This window comes from Vigna unguiculata, chromosome 1 (assembly GCF_037176805.1).
Source record: "Vigna unguiculata cultivar grain cowpea cultivar isolate G323 ecotype 2 chromosome 1, ASM3717680v1, whole genome shotgun sequence".
NCBI lineage: Eukaryota > Viridiplantae > Streptophyta > Magnoliopsida > Fabales > Fabaceae > Vigna > Vigna unguiculata.
In genome coordinates this window covers 39,258,526-39,265,295 of record NC_140792.1, presented here as the reverse complement: position 1 = coordinate 39,265,295, position 6,770 = coordinate 39,258,526, and the positions used below count along the sequence as shown (strand labels likewise).

The following is a 6,770-nucleotide window of genomic DNA, read 5'->3' as shown; positions in this document are numbered from 1 at the left end:
TTAAACGAACTCTAACACTTGTTTATAAATTATTGATACATAAATATTTGAAATAATATTTAAATAAAGCTCAATATAATATAAAAACTTAATCTTGTTAGAAATATCATCGTGACATTTATATAAAGGTAAAATTTTGTCTCAATTTAAACAGAAATTTTAATTTATTCAGTTTTAAAAAAAATTAGAACTAAATTGAGACAAAATAACATACAGGAACTCGGAATTATATTGAGACTTTTCACATAGAATAGTAACACGTGACACTGTCACTCACATTGCATTGTCTCCGTCATTTGACATAACGTTGACACGTGTTAATTTTTTATTTTTTTTTAAATTATAAAAATAAATTAAAAGAAAATTTAAAAAAATCACATTAAGACGTGTCAGATAACCTTAAACAATACATGTCAAAAATAGTTGTTGCCCTCTACATTTTTCTTGTTTGAGAAAGATGTTTGATCATGGTCTTTGCCACTGACCACAGTCATGGAGTATATATATTTGCCTGTGAAGTTTCTTTATCGTCAAAAATCCTACAAGAACTGCCTCAGTTTTCAATAAACAACAATGATTCCTAAGCTGTTACTTCCTCTCTTCTTTGTCTCTGTTCTTCCTCTTTTCTCCTTCTTCTTCCTTGGACCTTTTTCCCTGAAACTGAACACAAAAGATAAACCTTCTTCACATGACAACATTGTCCTCCCAAAAGCATACCCACTCATAGGTTCCTACTTGGCTTTCAAAGCCACCGAAAACCGCCTTATCCAGTGGTTATCCGATCTGATCAAAGTCTCACCGGCTGCCACTCTCATCCTTCACGGCCCCATGGGCAGCCGCGAAGTCATCACAGGCAACCCCGCCATTGTAGAGCACATTCTCAAGACCCGTTTCTCCAACTACCAAAAGGGCACCACCTTCACTCATACTCTCTCCGATTTCCTAGGCAAAGGAATCTTCAACGCCGACGGCCACAACTGGAAGTTTCAGAGACAAGTAGCCATCCAACAATTCAACACAAAGTCACAACGCAAATTCATGGAACAAGTCGTGGACGAGAAACTCTCCAACCGTCTCATCCCCATCCTAGCGTCAGCAGCACAAGAAGATCGAACCCTCGATATGCAAGACATTCTTCAACGTTTCTCGTTTGACAACGTATGCAAAATCGCGTTTGGATTCGACCTTGATTACCTGACGGCGTCAGATGAACGGAGCAAGTTCGCGCAGGCCTTCGAAGAAGCAATGGAGATCAGCACCAAACGGTTCTCCGAGCCGTTGCCGTTAATCTGGGAGATCAAGAGGGTGCTAAACGTAGGGTCGGAAAGGCGGTTGCGAATGGCAGTGAGGGAAGTGCACGAGTTCGCGAAGAACATAGTGAGAGAGAAGAAGAAGGAGCTGAAAGAGAAGGAAACGCTGGAATCCGAGGACATGCTTTCGCGGTTCTTGAATTCAGGGCACTCCGACGAAGAGTTTGTGACGGACATAGTGATAAGTTTCATACTAGCTGGGAAGGACTCTACTTCCGCCGCGCTTATATGGTTTTTCTGGCTAATATGGAAGAACCCGCGTGTGGAGAAGGAGATTGTGAATGAAATAAGGGAAAATTCAGAGATTCCGGTGGCCGATGAAGCGAAGGATATGGTTTATACGCACGCGGCGTTGTGTGAGAGCATGAGGCTGTACCCTCCGGTGCCGATTGATGTGAAGGAAGCAATGGACGACGATGTTTTACCGGATGGAACGGTGGTGAAGAAGGGGATGCAGGTGAAATATCACGTGTACGCTATGGGGAGGTTGGAGAGTATCTGGGGTGAGGATTGGGCTGAGTTTAAGCCAGAGCGGTGGTTAGAGAAGGTTGAATCCGGAAAGTGGAAGTTCGTGGGAAGGGATTCCTTTACCTATCCAGTGTTTCAGGCGGGTCCAAGGATTTGCTTGGGGAAGGAAATGGCTTTTATGCAGATGCAGAAATTGGTGGCCGGCATTCTCAGGCGGTTCAGGGTGGTTCCCGCGGTGGCTGACGGTGTAGAACCTCGCTACTTTGCTTTCTTGACTTCCAAGATGGAAGGTGGCTTCCATGTCAAGATCCAGAAAAGGGTTCTCTGAGACTGAAAGCCAATTAAGCAATTATGTCTAAATTTATAAAACAACTTTAAAATATTATATTATTATATTATCGTAATAAAACTTTCAGATTGTGTTTAAAGTAAGTAAAGATTATCAAAATATCGTTATTTTAAGAAAGTCAACATGAATTTATGAACTAGTAATCTTATTTCAAATGTAGAAGTAAAAAAGAAAATTGTTGTTCATCTAAAACAGGAAAATTTCAGTGTAGGAAACAACAAATATACAATCGTTCAAGAAGAATGAAAAGAACCAACAACAAAGATGTCAGATACATGAAAGAAATCAAAATTGTTAACGCTATGTTTTCGTTTGACTGGAGTAGTTCATTTCATTTGTTATCCTTAAACACATGTTGTTATCTATATGATAATTAGCTTTGATGAAGAAGTATAACAAATTACAATTAATCTAAACTGCAAATATCAATGTTTTTTTATTACTAATCTTTTAATTAAGGAAAGCAATGCAACGATGCTAATTTAATAGATTAAAAGTTAATTTATGTATTCAAAGTATATGGGACTATAAGAATTTCAATATATTTAGAAAGGGGATAAGAGATGGTGAAGAAACTTTTGGAACAACATACTTAAAAGCTTGGACATGGTTAATAAACAAAATATTAAAAGCAAAATTTTCATGCTTTCATTAGTATTTCTATAAATATATATATATATTCAATTTGTCCTATATTAGTTTAGAAGTGAGATAAAAACAAGGGTCTCATGTGTTATAATATTTTTATTTTTCATTCTAACCTATTATTGTCATCACCAATGCTATGTGTTGTTTTGTTAAGATTTTTGGACAAATTTTATTGTAAAGGAGAAAGCAATGTCTTAAATTATTAAACAAGCTACTCTAAGAAAATAATCTCTTGTTGACTATAATGAAAAAGGATGATCTAAGATTGTTTGTTGGATCTCAGTTTTTTGCAAATCTATTGTATGTTAGATATAAAATGTTAGATTTACTTTGGTGGGAGATAATCCTAGGATACATTTGTATAATAAAAGGACTTTTTGTAATGTTTTGAGTATATAGAGATCACAAGATATGCATCCCATTTGTGATTTGTTTTGTGGGAGATATGGGTGTTGTTTGTGGATGTCTATGTTGAAAAAGGAGATTTAATATACATAAGTTTCAATTTCTCATCTCTTATGTTTTTATTGGTCTTTTGTATAGGTTGAGACATCCTAATGTCTTATTATTTTATTTTTATTTATATATTGTTGGTAAAAAAATTAATTTTGTTGCTGGCAAATGTTTTTTCATAATCTTTCAATAAACTATTCAGTCTTTGGATTCAATCTTTTCTAGTTACCTATGTGACTTAAGCTTTGTTCAGTTCTCATTAGAACTATCAAAACAGGTTATCCGATCTAACAATATCTATTACAGATTAGTCACTTAATAAATCAATATAGTCCGACTCAATTATTAGTGAACTTTTTTTTTGTCATCGATATATTGTGATATAGTGTTTTTAAAACTTCTTATAATTCAAACTCTCATATTAAGAAATGTGCATGGTGTGAAAACAATTTGTATAATCCCACGTTGGATGTAAGAATATTAGAAGCTTTAAGAATATTTCATTAGAACATTCAACGTGTTAGTTGTCCTATTACATGTATTCTTACTTTTTAGAGACGTAGTAGAAATACACGAATTATTATAATTTAATACCTTTATTAATGTTTATAACATGTATTTGAGCCAAATAGTCAGTGCAACAAAAATATCCTAAAGCACTCAAAATCCACTAATTGTAAACGAAAGAAGTGTCCACCACGAGGACACATTCCATGCTTTTTCTCCGAGCCTTCCTCTTTGACTGTCCAACGTATCATTCTCTATATATACACAAATTTTCCTTCACGACCAACATATCTAACAAAGTACATCTCAAGATTTATCATCCACACATTTAAAAGTTAATACCGAATTCCGATTAGTCGCTAACACCTACGAAAATGATTGAGATTCTTCTGAATATGCAGCTGATAGCTCTTGTCTTCCTCTTCCTCTCCCTCTTCCTTCCCCTCTTCTTCTTCTCTTTCTCACGTTTCAGCAACAACAAAGAGGCTGCTCCAAACAAACAAACCGTTACTATCCCAAAATCATACCCACTCATTGGCTCCTACTTTGCCCTTAAACGCGTCGGCAACCGCATTATCCAGTGGGAATCTGATATACTCCAAATCTCACCAGCCAACACGTTCACCTTCCACCGCCCACTGGGCCACCTCCAAGTCTTCACTGCCAACCCAGCCAACGTGGAGTACATTCTCAAGACCCGCTTCTCCAACTACCAAAAGGGCTATATCGTCATTAGTACCCTCTCCGACTTCCTCGGCACGGGGATATTCAACGCCGATGGCAACACATGGAAGTTCCAAAGACAAATCGCCAGCCATGAATTCAATACAAAGTCTCTCCGCAAGTTCGTGGAGCAAGTGGTGGATGCCGAACTCTCCCACCACCTCATCCCCATCATGGCTTCAGCGGCACATCAAGACCAGACCCTCGATTTCCAAGACATCCTTCAACGCTTCACCTTCGATAACATCTGCAAAATCGCCTTTGGCTTCGACGCCAACTACCTGACGCCGTCGGTTGAACGGAGCAAGTTCGCGGTGGCTTACGAAGAGGCGACAGAGATAATCAGTAGACGGTTCCGCCAACTGTTTCCGTTGGTGTGGAAAGTGAAGAGGGCGCTTAACATAGGTTCGGAAAAGCGGTTGCGAATGGCAGTGAGGGAAGTGCACGAGTTCGCGAAGAACATAGTGAGAGAGAAGAAGAGGGAGCTGAAGGAGAAGGAATCCCTTGAATCGGTAGACATGCTATCGCGTTTCTTGACTTCGGGGCACTCTGATGAAGACTTTGTGACGGACATGGTCATAAGCTTTATATTGGCGGGGAAGGATACAACATCAGCAGCGCTGACGTGGTTTTTCTGGCTGCTATCGAAGAACCCGCGAGTGGAGAAGGAGATTGTGAAGGAGATAATGGAGAAATCGGAGGCTCCGGTGTACGATGAGGTGAAGCATATGGTTTACACGCATGCAGCGTTGTGCGAGAGCATGAGACTGTACCCACCGGTGCCCACGGACACCAAGGAAGCGGTGGAGGACGACGTTTTGCCGGATGGGACGGTGGTGAAGAAGGGGATGTTTGTGACTTATCACGTGTACGCCATGGGGAGGTCGGAGAGTATTTGGGGTGAGGACTGGGCGGAGTTTAAGCCGGAGAGGTGGTTGGAGAAGCTTGAATCCGGAATGTGGAAGTTTGTGGCAAAAGATTCTTTCACTTATCCTGTGTTTCAAGCTGGTCCCAGAATGTGTTTGGGGAAGGATATGGCTTTTATGCAGATGCAGAGTGTGGTGGCTGGGATTCTGCGGCGGTTCGCGGTTGTTCCCACGGTGGCCGAAGGGGTGGAGCCCAACTTCATTTCCTTCCTCTCCTCCCAGATGGAAGGTGGTTTTCCTGTAAAGATCATCGAGAGGGAAACCACAAACTAGTTATCTGGAACGGTGGTGTCAAATAACTTTTTCCATGTTACTATCATGTTTGGGATTTGACCTTGAGCATGAGCTTTATGTTTGTTTTAATTGTTTGTATTCTTTTGACTGTGTTAATATTCGTAATCATTATTATTTGAGAGAAGAAAACAATTTTTTTAACATTCAGAGTTATTTGACACCTTACTTTTAAGAATAAAGTAGATATTAAAAAATAAATTTTCATATTTGTAAGAAAAAAAAAGGATAAAATATCAAATATCAAATGAGTGTTTAATATTTTTATAAAGTTTATAATTTAGTCGTATTTAACTTAAAATCGAGTCAACGTGTAACTTTTCTGGTAACAGAAATATTAATTAGGTCGGGAATAGTCCAAGTGTGAGTCAAAGTCTTATTGAATAGAAAAGACAAATTTAAACAATATATAAAAATAAAGACCCATAACAACATTGACTTAAAGTTTTTGTGTAAAATTGGTGTCAAATATTTTATATGTGTAAGACTAATGTCATATAACCATATAAAACCACAATTTGTCAATGACTATAACCATAAATCATATATATGAAGAAAAAAAAATATAACCCATGAGTAGTATCAGAGCCGAGGGTTCGGAGTGACTGACCGTATAACCATAACCAAAACATATGACAGAATATATAACCCAATAGATTAACATGCCTTTCTTTTTTACCCATAACCGACAGATTTTACCAAAATTTTAGAAAAGTCAAAATAATAAACTCAATTTATATATTTAACATTTTTATTATTAATTCAGTGAAAATTAATACATAATTTAATATAGTTATAATTATAACAATATATATATATAGCTATAAATATAACTATAAATAATATTATCATTAGTTTTTTATATTCTTGAACTTATTAAATAATTGAATCATAATTACATTTTTTAGTTATTTTTTGTTCAATGTAAATAACCATATGTTCCGGTATATAAATTCGGATGCGATTCACTACCGGACTAGTTTCTGGTATTTTTCACTCTCTCCTCCCTCTTCTCCTGCTTTCACTCACATACCCCTTCAGTCATACCTCCCCGTCTCTTTATAATTTTTCTGATAACTTCCAACCCCGACTGAC

The 6,770-nt window shown here is 37.5% G+C and overlaps 2 pseudogenes; both read left to right on the top strand.

Moving 5' to 3' along the window:
- The first annotated feature begins 551 nt into the window (after nucleotides 1-551).
- LOC114163904 (cytochrome P450 94A1 pseudogene) lies at nucleotides 552-2,201 on the top strand (annotated as a pseudogene).
- A 1,749-nt stretch (nucleotides 2,202-3,950) lies between these two features.
- Nucleotides 3,951-5,825, top strand: LOC114173644 (cytochrome P450 94A1 pseudogene; annotated as a pseudogene).
- The last annotated feature ends 945 nt before the right edge of the window (nucleotides 5,826-6,770 follow it).